Raw genomic sequence first — 15,315 nt, forward strand, 5'->3', positions numbered from 1 at the left:
TGGCCAGGTGACAGTCTGAACTTCTAATTCAATGAAACTATTATTGCGTCTCCTGGTGGGAGCCCTCCTCCTTTTGGAACGAAGACCTGTAGACCAGCAGAGCTTAAGCTTGCAGGGACAGGAAGCAAAAATTTTCCTAGTGGATCACTGGGAATGATACTGAGTGTTGCCAATCCCATTTCCAACCCTTGATTCCTGGATCTGTGAATCCTGGCTATGGGAGAAACAGCACCATCGCGTGGACATTGATTCAGAGTATACACAGCCTCCTGGAGAACACTGTTCCAGCCCTACAAGGTATTGTCACCTAGCTGACACTGAATTGAGTCTTCAAAAGGCCATTCCACCATTCTAGCAACCCAGCTGCCTCTGGTCCTAAGACCAGAGAATTCCATGAGCATGTGCCCATTCCCTTGCTTCATTTGCTGTGAAGTGGGTTCCTTGATCAGAAGCAATGCTGTGTGTAATACCATGACAGAGGATAAGGCATTCCATAAGTCCACGGATGGTAGTTTTGGCAGAAGCATTGTGTGCAGGGAAGGCAAACCCGTATCTGGAGTGTGTGTCTATTCCAGTTAGAAGAAATCCCTGCCCCTTCCATGATGGAAGCAGTCCAATGCAATCAACCTGCCATCAGGTAGCAGGCTGATCACCTTGGGGAATGGTGCCATATTGGGGACTGAGTGTGGGTCTCTGCTGCTGGCAGATTGGGCATTCAGCAGTGGCTGCGGCCAAGTCAGCCCTGGTGAGTAGAAATCCATGTTGCTGAGCCCATGCATAATCTCCATCCCTACCACCATGACCACTTTGTTCATGAGCCCATTGGGCAATGATAGGAGTGGCTGGGGAAAGAGGCTGACTGGTAACCACTGAATGGGTCATCTTATCCACTTGATTTTTAAAATCTGCCTCTGCTGAAGTCACCCTCTGGTGGGCATTCGCATGGGACACAAATATCTTCATGTTTTTGCCCCCTTAGAAAGGTCTATCCACCTACCTCTTCCCCAGACTTCTTTATCACCAATCTTCCAAATCATGTTCCTTCTAAGTCCTTGGCCATCCAGCCAAACCATTAGCAACAGCCCATGAAGCAGTATACAGATGCACCTCTGGCCAGTTCTCCTTACAAGGAAAATGAACAACCAGGTGCACTGCTCAAAGTTCCACCCACTGGGAGGATTTTCTCTCACCACTGTCCTTTAGGAACTTCCAGAAATGTGCTGCAGTGCTGCAGCTATCCACTTTCTAGTGGTGCCTGCATGTCATGCTGAACCATCTGTAAACCAGGCCTGAGTTTTCTCTTCCTCAGTGAACTGATTGTAAGGAACTCCTCAAGAGACCGTAGATCTGGGCTGGGGAAGAGAAGGTAATGTGGCAGGAGTGGGGGCTCTCGGCATTTGGGCTACTTCTTCATGTAACTTGCTTGTGCCTTCAGGACCCACTCGAGCCCTATCTCATATATACCATTTCCATTTTATGATGGAGTGCTGCTGTGCATGCCCAAATTTATGGCTTGGTGGGTCAGACAACACCCAGCTCATGATAGGCAACTCAGGTCTCATGGTAACTTAGTGGCCTATGGTTAAGCATTCTGTCTCTACTAAGGCCCAGTAGCAGGCCAAAAGCTGTTTCTCAAAAGGAGAGTAGTTATCTGCAGAGGTTGGTAAGGCTTTACTCCAAAATCCTAAGGGCCTGCATTGTGATTCTCCTGTAGGAGCCTGCCAAAGGCTCCAAACAGTATCTCTATTTGTTACTGACACTTCCAGCACCATTGGATCAGCTGGATCATATAGTCCAAGCGGCAGAGTAGCTTGCACAGTAGCCTGGACCTGTCGCAGAGCCTCATCTTGTTCCGGTCCCCACTCAAAACTAGAAGTTTTCCTTGTCAGTTGGTAAATGAGCCAGTGCAGCACATCCAGTTGAGGGATATGTTGTCTCCAAAATCCAAAGAGGCCAACTAGGCATTTTGCCTCTTTTTTGGTTGTAGGAGGGGCCAGATGCAACAGCTTATCCTTCACCTTAGAAGGGATATCTTGACATGCCCCACACCACTGGACACATAGACATTTTACTGATGTGGAAGGCCCCTGCATTTTTGTTGGATTTATCTCCCATCCTCTGACATGCATATGCCTTACCGTTAAGTCTAGAGTAGTTGATACTTCTTGCTCACTAGGCCCAATCAACATAATATCATCAATATAATGGACCAGTGTGATGTCTTGTGGGAGGGAAAAACAATCAAGTTCCCTGCAGACAGTATTATGACATAGGGCTGGATAGTTGATATTCCTGTGAGGTAGGACAGTGTGGGTATACTGCTGGCCTTGCCAGCTGAATGCAAACTGTTTCTGGTGGTCCTTACTAACAGCTGACACCCCAAAAGCAGCTGAAAGAGACTTTTGGAAAGATGTTTGGGAGCTGACATTTGTAGATGCTTGGAGATGCGGACAGAAGGATGGTTGGAGATGCTAAGCTAAGAAATGAAGCCCAGAGAAGCTAAGAGAGGACTCCCAGATGCTTAGAGAGAAAGCCACTGGAGTCAGATGCTGTAAGCAACACAACCCAGGAGCAAAGGACCAGCAGACTCCAGCCACATGTCTTCCCAGCTGACAGAGATATTCTGGATGCCATTGGCTGTTCTTCTGTGAAGGTATCCTCTTGTTGATGCCTTAGTTTGGCCACTTTTATGGTCTTAGGACTATAAATTTGAAACCAAATAAACCCCCTTTATAAAAACCAATCCATTTCTGGTATTTTGCATAAGAACAACATTAGCAAACTGGAACAGAATGATTTGGAAATATATGTTTGGAACTTGAGTGATCTGCTTGGACATCCCTTGATATTTCCTTGCCCAATTGTGGCTATGACTACACAAGTGCAATAATCCCACCTGAGAAGAGTATGGTCACCAGGAACTCAGATACCTCAGGAAACAGGGTTTGGTCACACCATCAGGTCAGCCACCAAGACTGCCAGATATGCTAGCTGAGAGCTAAAGGAAATTAGAATGGATGGTAAATGTGGGAGAGTAGTGCCAGACATGGTCCCAAGTACAGCTGCATCAATGAGGCTGTAGTTCATCCCACTAAAATCTCTCTTCTAAGTTTCCCCTGAGGAAGAGAGGCACACTGGAGCCTTGAGGAACTGCTCCCTGAATGTGTATGGACAAGTATATCTGTGTGGCACTAGAAGGGGACCAGAGCAGCCACAGATCTCTCAAGAAAGAATATGCTATTCTGCGGCAAGTGGTACAGTTAGATGACAACTTCCCATTTCAGCACTTTCAGGTCTTCCTGAGCTGTCAGGTTGATGCTGATTTTCTTCAGCAACTCTTCACCAAGGCTGAGCATGACAGGTATAGTTGGGCATGGTCATTTTTGCCCAACCTGGGACTCCTCTACAAAGGAATCTTGCTCCAAAGTTCCTCATTGCTTTGGCTGATACTGGTTCATATCTATTTCACGGTCCTGACCCCTTTTGCTTCCTCCTCCCTTTCTTTACACGAGTCAGTTCTGAAGACTTTCTGCCTTCTCCACCCTTTAATCTTTCACAGGAGGTAGTCTCCAATAAACTGTTTTCACCCTTAACTTTGTCTCAGTGTCTGTTTCCAAAAAGTCTCTGCTGACACAGAGCTCCATAATGTGTTACAAGTATGTTTGTTAACATTTATTCAGCATTAAGGTAAATTTCAGCTGAAGGGCTTTGCACAGTATCTAATCTGCCATGTGTCCAAAGTAGAAGTGGAAGTAATTTTCTGGCTTTTCTCAATGCTGTCTTCCATATTGCCACTGTGGACTTCATTTCTGTGAGGGTTTTATTTGTATGTTCCCTTTTCCAACATGCTCCTATTTTATCTCCTTTTGTCTTACGCCATTTTTTCTTTAAGTCTTGTTGTTTGCTTTGGAGGTATTGATACAGGTGTTCCTTTATTACTTACATTAATTCATGTGATACAGCTGGTCACCATTTTTATCTGCTCAACATCCACATTTTTCTGGTGATTGCTCTTCAAAGAAGGTTTCCTTCTCCCTTTTCTCCTCTTTGTAATATTTTTGTGTAGAACCTATTTTATTTCTGTTATTCATCTTTGAATGAGGAGTCAGAGAAAATTTGAGCCATGTTCTAAGCTAGGAAGAAATTTTCCTGGTTCAGATAAAGTTCCTTTTGGCATAAGATTGTATGAGTGAGTGACTTTGTTTCTTCCTGGTCAAAAGTGATTGAAAGCTACAGTACTGTTCACCTCTTTGTTTCATTGTCCTTCATTTATTAGCAGAACATAAGGTGTGTCTTGTACTTCTTCGTTTGGCTGCTCTTCCCTTCCTCCTTTAACCACAACGAAGTCCAGGGAAGCTGCTGCCAGTAGATACATATTGTTCCCATTGTTCAAAATAAAGAGTAGCTTATCTCCCCTTCTAGGAGGTGTCATCTGCTTTGCTCTGTGGTGCTCTGCCACCCTTTCTTGAAATCTACACCTCTGTTTAATTTTTACGGTTTTTGTACAGCTTCTTATACTCTAGGTGTGTTAAGATGATTCCTAATTTTATCAAAGATGGGAGAATGCATTTCTGTTTTTCTTTCTGTTTATTGTTGGAGGGTAATTTTCAAGAGAAGAAAGAGATAGAGCTATCTACTTGAATATTTTTAAACCGGAAGTATTTTTATTCGTAGTCATATTTTATATGGAATGAAATGGAAATTTTAAACTATTAAATCAATGTATTTTTCAGTCATAATCTTTTTTTCTATTTTCCCTACACACTGAGTCAATAACATGTATCATTTCAGCTGTTTAAAAAAATACCACCTAGAATATTTTTTAAAGTACTGCTCAGATTCATGTTTCAAATCTGAGTTTCTCTAACGTCTTGTGAAACAAAACATTCAAAATATATGCTTGGTTGCAAAAGAAATTACTAAATACTGTACTAAAAGCCTTCTCTAACATACGACAAGCAAAATTTAGTGCTCTACCATATTTTCAACTATTTTTAGAGTTATTAGAGCTCTTGAACAGAAGAGTTTACATGATAAAAGATATGACATGAGGAAGACTCCTTCACGATGGAAGCGAAGTCTTAATTTTATAGCAAGAAGTGATAAGGGGAGAAAATAATGGGATTTCAGTTTACTATCTGGGCTCTCCCTCTTGGGATCAAAGTATGGGGGAAAGTTAACAACGGATGATAGAAACACCAAAACAGGTGTTGTTTGCAGCTGTGTACTATTCCATGCTTTTTAGTGAATATCCCAGAAAATTTACAACTCTCTGGAGAGCCACATATACAACATGGCATTGTAACAATGTGGAGAAATCCAGACCTTAACTAAAAATTGTTAACTGTATGTCTAGTGTAGAGGTTCTCCATGGTCAGTGTGGATCAAGGTCAGTGTGGATCAAGATGTTTCTAGATGTCCAGTACAGTAGAGCTGACAATTGGTGCACCAGGAGAAATCTGATCTTGGGACAAGGAAGTCTCATAGTGTGCTGATGACCTTGATGTCAGAGGCCATGGAAAGTAGGAAAATTTTCAGGGATGTTTGCCATGACAGTAACCACCCCAAACTAGCTACATGCTCAGAGGTTGCAAACACAGGCATGCGGATTAAGGGATTAGCACAAATCTGCTATACTGCAGCTGAAATCAGCAGAGAATATAGGACAGCAGGTAGATCAAAATTCTATCTCTCTGCAGTCAGTATTTAATCCTCCCCTGTACCCGATGTCATTTCAGAAAGGACAAAGTAAAGCAGAGATGATGGCTGAAGGGAAAGAGGCCTGATGAAGAGGGTGAGCTCTGAAGTTACTTAAAGATGTTCTTTTAAAGTACTGAATCACACTTAATTAGCAAATTTTTAACTTTTTGCTTCTAAGGAGAAAAATGGAGTCCCAGGTACATGATAATATCAGTTGTAGAAAAAGCAATGATTTGATTTGTTTTTACATAGAGTGGTAGGCAAAATTGAAATCAATTTAACTGTAAAACTTTATCCTGCTTTCTTAACAATGTTATAAAATCATTTTCCATTTTATTAAAACTATGTGTAAACATCTTTTCTTTAAACCATTTTTATTTGGAAATACTTTCAAACTTACAGTACAGTTACAAAAATAATGCTAAATCCAGACATCTATTTTTTAATGGCTGAATAATATCTACCTTATATAAAGACTGTAGTTTAAACAATAATTCCATTTATGCTAGATATTTATATTTCCCTATTTTTTCTTACAAAAGTAACCATGTGATAAATGGGACATTTCCCACTGACCTGGAATTGTGGCTAATGCCAAAAGCTAAGGAAAAGCTTACTTACTACTTATTCTAAAGAAAGTCACCAGTGAGCAGTCAACAAATGGAAGCAGACCTCAACACTCAAAGCTTATGAGATGTAGCAGAGAATTCACAACTTACAAAACACAATCACATATATAATTCCTCAGATACAAGGACAGAACAGGGAAGAATAAGGTAGCGGTCAAGGGTCATAGGCCTTGCTGATAGTTCAGTGTTCTCCTCTCCTTGGTGAACATGGGAGGGCTGTTTCCTTCACCCTAAGCCATGTAAGGGGGCAGCTCCATGGCAGTCTAGAGACTAGTTCCTGAAAGAAGGAGAGAGTCACATCTCATTCTTCAACTGGGTTGGGGAATTACAATAAAATCACAGAAGTATGTTATGAAATCGAGAATGGGGTTCAGTCAGGCCTGGAGGATGGATGGTATTCAGGGACTAGAACACTGTGAAACTTTTTATCTTTCTTCCTTTCTGCACTTCTGCTTATAATTCTAACTCTTGGCAAAGCTGTTTCTTCTTCCTCTCTAATCTGATTTTTAACTTTAGAATCTTTACGGAATCCACAGTCAGTTTTGTTGTCTTATTTGAGAAGCCCTGACATTTTTTTTCCAAATACCTAACCAATTGTCCCAGTGCCTTCTACTGAATCATTCATTCTTGTCTCACTGATTCATGTTTCTACTTTATAATATATTAAATTATGTAACAGAGTTTATTTCTAGTCAGACTAATTGTTTTTGATCATGTACAAGTTCTATATTGATTTCATCATTCTAGATTCAAAATATATTTTAGTACCTGGTGGAACTAATCTTTCTCAACAGTCTTTTTCATTGCTCTTATCTATTCTCACTTCTTTTATTCACATGGATGAGTTTTGGATTCATTTTGTCAAGATTTAAAAGGAAAATTTCACTGATGTTTTGACCGAGATTGAGTTAGATATGTGCATTAACTGTTTTCTTCTCATGTGGAATATGGTATACCTCTACATTTATGTATTTATTTGCATGTGTCTGAGTAATATTTTTGTTGATGGGTTGGTTTTGTTTTTGTTTTGATTTTTTCATATACAGGTCACACATGCTTCTTTTTTAAGGTAATGGTTGTGGTTTTTGTTGCTAATGTTAATAAGATGTTGCTTCTCATTTATTTTCTAGTGTTTTCTTGCTAGTATATGGGAACTATATTAATTTGTTGTATGTTTCTATTATACAGAGTCATTTACAGAACCCTTATCAGTTCTAGCAGTTTTATGAGTGGATGGTTTTTCTTTGGGGAGTTCATTTTATTTCGTATCATTTCTTAATTTGCATTAGACTTGCCCTGTTTCCTCTTCCTCCCTGGCACATGGATCAGTGCTTCTGCTCCCACCGGCTTTGGTGACATGGCACATTTTTCACTTGTAGTCATAGTGCTTTCTTCCACATGGAACTCAAGAATGACAGTGTACATTGGAACAAAATAAACAATCCCATAAATATGCATTACTTGCAGTGAATTGATTAGCAATATCTGCACTCTCAAAAATCAGTTAACCAAGATCACATACTGTTGCAATTTCCAAACAGTTCTCTACAATTAAAAACTATAATTTTTAGTATACAGTCCAAGACGCAAAATGCACAAACAGCCTGTGGCCCTGGCAAAACTCTCTAATTCACCTAAAAGATAAATAATTGCTTAGTTTGAAGACTGAAGATTCTCTGTCTCCCTTCAAGAATAAACCAGGGCCAGGTCTTCTGGGCAGCCTCTGTCACTAAGAAAGAATCCAGACATTATCTTCTTATTCAGGTCTACATGAGTGGGTATAGGAGCTCTGGCATATCTTCGCCCTCTTAAGGGAAACATTGTTTTCTTGAGTTTGCAACTACCAAACAGATATTCTTAGCAGGATAAAGATTCCTTCTGCTGGAATACTTGAACATGGGGAAAGACCACTCAGAATAAGATGGAGGAGCTTGCTATTTTTCCTGAATAGTAGGTTCCATAGAATCAGAGATAGAGACTCTGTCCTAGTTAGGTTAGATATCATCTTCACTCTGGTACAGGAATCAGGAGCCTGTCCCTTCAGCAGCCACCATCCCCAGGACTCTCATTGTCAGCTGAGTCCCCCACAGGCCTGTTGTTAGTAGCACTTCCTTTGTTCATGCTTTTTATCTCAGAGTCGCTGACCTGATGCCTCTTTGGCAGAGATAAAATAATGATATCTGTTGATATTTCACAGTTGTCTGAGTGGGAGGCTTGACATCACAGTAACTCAGAAAAAGATAAAAGGTGGAGCTAGCAAACAGCAGCTCACACAAGCAGCAACTTTATTTGGATTTGCTATAGTTGGACAACAAAGGAAACAGGTTGACTCATTTGGTTTCTATTGTACTCGAGCAATGGAGTTATTTTAGTTTGTGTCCTAGCTATTCCTTCCACAGTGCCAAACAGAAATGGATGAGTCCAAGCCCCAGTGAATACATTTAGCTCATAATATAGTTTGCATTTAAATCAAATTTACAGTTGCCTAGAATAGATACCCCTACTGTGCAGAAGTCATATAAGTATCAGTCAGAATGATAAGGGTGTTTTTTGCCTTTCATTCAAAAGCACATAAGTTGCTAAAGATACACTTTTCAATTGTTATCTGTCCTACTGAGACTCTTGCAAGCATTCAGTTTCTCCTCGGTTACCCAAAAATGATGATGTTGTTTCAAATCGCTATTGTCTCTAAACCTGTTTCCCTGCAATACTAAAAGGTGCTGAGTAAAACGCCAGGAGCTCAAAAAGTGGTTGTTTCTTTCTTTCTCTGTCTTTCATCTCTTCTTTCCATTGGTGAGGATTCTTGACAGAAAATCTCAGTCTTGGATTTTTCCATATAATCAGATTTTTCTCTAAAACACAGAAAAGTAGTAGGCATACCAGCAGTTCAGCAAAGCACTTGAATAGAGGCACAATGTGATCAAGGCCAAACAAAATCCCAATATGTGGAAAAGTTGGAGCTAATCGTTACATAAATAAGGCAAGAATTAAGGAGATAGGTTTTGTGATACCTGTAATTTTCATCTGGTATGAAGTTGTAAATAAATAAACACAGAAAGACTTTTCTAGACACTTCTCTGAGGCCTTTTCACAGGCCCCCATGATCAGTTAAAATTGTTAAAATTCCTTTATAAAATAGCTCAAATACAGAAAGAAAATGTGCTTCTTTTTAGAGACCTCTACAGTTCAATCTGTCTTATACCCAAACCTATCAACAGAAAGAAAACCATCAATATTTAAAAGATGTCTTCCAAACAAGGGCTGATTTTGCCCCCCCCCCCCACCATCACCACCAAGGGCTTCTGTCCAGACATTTTTGGTTGTCGAAACTTGAGGAGGGTGAGAGAATGCTGCTATTGGCATCTCGGGGGTAGAGGTCAGGGATGCCACGAAACATCCTGCAATATACAAGGCAGTCCCTTAGAACAAAGAATTATCTAGCTCAAAAGGTCAATAGTATCGAGGTTGAAAAACTCTGATTTAAAGGATCATTATTACCTCCAGAGTAAAGAAACCAAATAGAAAGAACATTTCTAAATTAAAAATGCTTTCTTTTCTCTTCAAGAGAAAGAATTTTTGGATTTATCATTATAGTGAAAGCATATTTTTAACAACCTAATAAAGCAAATAAATGACTGCATTGGAATTTTTATTCTCATTTTTCCATGTTGTAAGGCATGACCCCACAGTTTACAGACTTAGAAGGCAAAGGAATCTTTCTGCATGCTTGTGTGTGCAGACCACTCCAGAAGTCAACCCTAGACAAATCTGATTCACAGTTATCTGAAAAGATTCTCCTGAGACTGACTCATTCTTGGATTGTACCCATAGGAAAGAAAATAATTTTCTTTTTCTTTAACTACAGGAGAGCCATTTACCAAAAACAGGTGAAGCTATATAAAGTAGCACTCTCCAAACTTTTTCGATTGCATATCCCTTTAGGAAATCTATTTGAGCACACATCAACAATGTATGTATAATCGTTTATTTATAGATTATATGCATATTCTACTGCACCAGTGTATTATGTGTATTAAAAGAAAAGGAAAATAATAACAAAAGATGAAATAGTGATATATTTCAAAAGCCCTGCTAATATTAATAGTTATTTTTTAAATGTTTCACTAATATTATTAGCTATTATTTCAAAGCACAATATATGCTTAGGGTAAAATTCATCTTGATGGTGTTTGACATAAATCTGTATTTTAAATAGACCTTGAGGAGTGTCTTAGTTTGCTAATGCTGCAGAATGCAAAACACCAGAGATGGACAGGCTTTTATAAAACGGGGGTTTATTTCACTACACAGTTACAGTCTTAAGGCCACAAAGCATCCAAGGTAACACATCAGCAACCAGGCACCTTCACCTGAGGATGGCCAATGGCCTCCGGAAAACCTCTGCTAGCTGGGAAGGCAGCCGGCGTCTGCTCCATACCTCCGGCCTCAAAACGGCTTTCTCCCAGGACGCTCCTCTCTAGCAAGCTTGCTTCTCTTCAAAACATCACTCCCAGCTGCACTCTCTTTTCTCTCTTTGAGTCAGCTCATTTATATAGCTCCACCAATCAAGGCCCACCCCGAATGGGTGGGGCCACGCCTCCATGGGAACATCTCATCAAAATTATCTCCCACAGCTGGGTGGGGCACACTCTAAGCAAATCTAACCAACACCAAAACTTCTGCCCCACACAAGACCACAAAGATAATGGCATTTGGGGGACACAATACACTCAAACCGGCACAAGGAGTCAGATGTTTCCAGCCTACTTTTTTTTAGATACTGTTTAGGCTTTTACTATTTTTAGCTTTTAATGCACCTGATGCTCATGCAAGGAATAGAAGTGTGAGATTTGGAACTGCAAACTGCAATACATAGCAAAAAACTGAACAGAAACATAGAAACAACACCATGTTGTGGATCTCACTCTTCTCTCAGTATTCAGCATTTAACTTGACATATGGACCAACTGAGGTTCCAAAGTCAATGAGAATATGGCTATTAGTAAAAATGGAATTAGGAATTATAGTATTTTCTTCCCACATCACTGTGAATCCGATTGAGAATTATGGCCTTAGGAAAAAATATTTTTGTGAAGCTTTGTAGGCAGAAGAGAGATTACCTTGGGTTAAAAGAGAATAAGAGGAGTGGAAATTGAAGTATTCCAGGTAAGTGAAGAGAGATTACCTTGGGTTAAAAGAGAATAAGAGGAGTGGAAATTGAAGTATTCCAGGTAAGTGTGTGTGTATTTTTACTGACATGACTGAGAAAAGGAAGAAGAAGTTCTACCCAAAAAGTGTAAATGTTGAGGAAGATTATTTTGGTTGGTTGGTTTGTTCTTAAAATGGCAGACAGTTGAGTATGTCTATATATCAAATATATTCTGGTAATAAAAGAGCCCAAGGACAGGTTGGGAAGAGGATACAAGATAAAAGAATGATTGATGGGGGAAAGTTGAAAACAGGACTCAGCTATAGCAGCATGAAAACAGAAATTCCTGTAAATAACAGTAAGAGTGATACATGGAAACACAATAAATACCTAAAAAGGTGTACCCTGACTCATGGTGTGTCAGGGGCCAGAAATGAAAGCAGAAGTAGATGAGTGGACAAACAAGAGTCAGCATGATAATGCAGAACCAGCATAACAAAAGAGATGATGACCCAGAAGTGAATCACATGGTTATTTTCTGAATCATTCTAGACCAATTTAAACCAAGAAACCCGGTAAGGAGGAGTTGGTGGTTAAACCAGAACTATATTTATTTATTAATTATGTATTATCAATTAATTTTTAAATTCACAAATGTCTATTGAGTGCTTAATATGTTCTAAGCAAGGTTATAGGTGCAAATGGAACAAACAGGTAAACATGTTTCCTGCTCCCATGGTTTGCATTTTTCTTTTAATTGTATCTGCTGAACACATGAATTATTTAACCAACAAAATGTAGTTTATCTTATAGTGTTAGATGTCATGCTTAATTAAATTTTGTGTGTAAGCCTTAAAAAGAAAATAACCCTTTAGGAATGGCAAAGGAAAAATATGAATAGGGTATAGCCTGCTGATGTTTTGAGACACTATTCAGATGCCCTAACTGGGCAGAATTACATAGAGTAGTACTTAAACTGGCATCATTTCATTGGGATATGCCAACTCCTTTGAGGACACACAAACATCTTGTTTTTTGGAAGTCTATGTTGCTTCTGAAGCACATCAATCATAAAAAGAAAACGTCTGAATAATTGAAACAGAAATAGTCTTGTTTTGTAATGTCAGTGTGTACGTAAGAGAGAGAAAGAATATATGAGAATAGCTAAGTTATTGACAGTATTATTGAAAGATTTAAATAAAAAATTTCCTTTCCTTTCAGGATTCAGTTTGAAAGATTAAACACCTTTTAGCTAGGTACCAAAAGATCTTGTAGTTACTGCAGAGCAACTTAATGCACTATATTGCAATATAAATTTGAAGTGCGATATAGTTTCAAACAAATACCATGGAGATAGCAGCACTGCCTTCCAAGAGTTAATAGATCAATACCAAACAATAGTGCAGAATAAAAAAAGGAGCTTGGAAAGATGAAGTTAGGAAGAAGTAAAAGGCTAGAGAGTGGTGAAGCAAGACTACCCTTTTCCAGCCTTAACAACTTTCCCATCCGTAGCAAGCTCTGGATGTGGTGTGCGGGTTTTTTCACTTAATTACAGTTCACTGAGTTGAAGAAGCCAAGCCCATTGTTCTCTGAATAATAATTATTCATTAATTAAAGAAGTTATTTAGTGTAAAAGAAATATGAATTAAGCTCTGAAATTAATTAATGTTCTTGAAACCATCAGGAGTCTTTGCCAGAAGTCATCAATAATTTTGTAAAACTACAGTGAGAAGAAATAGTGAAGGATCAAGAATTTTAAAGAAACAAAAAAACAAAAAACAATAATTGGAAAATAAAAATAAATGAAAAATAAAAATAACAATTCTTGATTTTTCATTCAATAGGTGATGTGGAATACTCAGGCAGGAGGAGGAAGAGAAAGAGTTATTAAAAATTCAGAGAAAGTACTTCAATAAATTCATTATACTCTTCCTACTGTAATATTGGCAGCCATACACATGAACTCTGAAAATGAGAGTCAAATAATTCAGTTCAGCAAAATTACACTGATTGAAAGGGATATATAACAAGTGTTTAACTACATTTTTAAGAAGCATGCCTTTTTGGATGTAGGGATGATGAAGAGATTGTAATAAACAAGAGTGTGTTATAAAAGTGTGTGTGAGACATTTACAGCTCTTTTATCAAAGGGCTTTCTTGCATGGAAGCTGAACCCAGAGTGCTGTAACCTCTCACCAATTCACAATCTTCAGAACACAGTTTCTAGGACAATTGAAGGCACAGGATTTGAATAAAAGCCCAGATTCTCTCTCCAGCTGTGCTTCCCTGACCCATCTGGAAAATAAGAAAACTCTCCTTTATAAGACACTGTGCTGTCTGACTCTTCTATGTCTTTTCCTTTTTCAGCATCAGGATATCCAACCCAGTCATACACTGATGGACTAAAATGCCCTTAAGAAGTAAACTACTAACTATTGAGTCCAGAAATAATTAATAAAACAGAAAGTTATAAAGCAATGAGACTGATTTCTTCAAATCACCCCCCAAAATAATTCTCATTACTTCCCACTGGAACATCAAATGTTTTTGGCTGACTTCTTTTCCTAGGAAGGTGGGGTGCCTGGACTCAGCCTAGCCTAGGACCCTTCCAGGAGCTGAGACTGAGTAGGGAAGTGCAGGAGGGGAAATAAGTTTTTGACTGATGGACAAAAGGGGATTGATGCCTGGGTCCCAGATGAGAGTGTAAGCAAGTAAAGTTGAAACACCGTCTAAATGGAGGATGGAGTCCAGAGACAGATATCAAGGAAAGCCTCAAGAATAAGGGACGAGCAAGGTACACAGAGCAGGTTTGGAAGGCAAAGCACAGAAAGATTCCAGGACTTGCTGGAACCCTATGTATCATGTCACAGCTGAGCTCATGGGTGGGGAGGGAGCCATAAAGCTGAGCTATTTCTACAGCTGTAAGTATTCAATTGCTCCTTAGATATGAAAGTTTTAGAAATATGAGGTAGGAATGAAACAATGGTTTGACAGATGAGAGTACCATGAAAAGAAATCTAATTTCAAACAGAAAAATAGGCAACTTGCATTTTGGATGCTAAAAATAAGTTATGTCTAAAAATTTTTCCAAGTTTAATAGATCAAAATGTTATCTTGCCTAAAAAAAGTCATTCTTTCCATAATTTATGAGCATGAAGATGCTCTTTGTGTGTTACATTCTGGGGAATCCTCCTCTCCTCCAAGAAGAAACGAGGCCCATTATTGTTAAAGACTGTTCAAGTCATGGTGATTTTATTAATCAGGATAGACTACATCAGGGTAACAAATTAAACTTGAAACATCAGCCCCTTAAGGCAACAAAAGTTTATTTCTCATTCACTCTACATGTCCGATATGGGTCAACAGAATAGTAGTTCTGTTTCATAATCATGTAAGGATAGACTAATGAAGTTGGTAGTCATGAAAGAGAAAGGACAGATTAGAAAAACAGGGTTTTTTCATTGGTCAGAGCTGGTATATGGCTCTGCCTGAATGCAAATGGTTTGGGGAAGCATAATCTGCCCTAAGCAGGCATGGAAAGGAGAATCAGGTATTTGTTAAGTAGTAGTAATGTTTAGATGTTTAAAATTTTAAAATAATCAAGATAAGATCCTGTAAAATCACCTTAAGAATGAAGAGAGGAGCATAAGTAAAAAAACTGGGAAATGGACAGAGACAAAAAAGAATACCAAAAGGCTTTTAATAGTCAATTGAATTTAGGGTATTTCAATTAGTTACCTTAGTTCCAGAAATGAATTGCACATTAGAGGTTTCCATCAAATAAGGAAAACAAATAGTGATCTATCAAAGGTAGGATTTTTAAAACAAGGTAGGATA

Source organism: Choloepus didactylus, chromosome 8 (assembly GCF_015220235.1).
Source record: "Choloepus didactylus isolate mChoDid1 chromosome 8, mChoDid1.pri, whole genome shotgun sequence".
Lineage (NCBI taxonomy): Eukaryota > Metazoa > Chordata > Mammalia > Pilosa > Megalonychidae > Choloepus > Choloepus didactylus.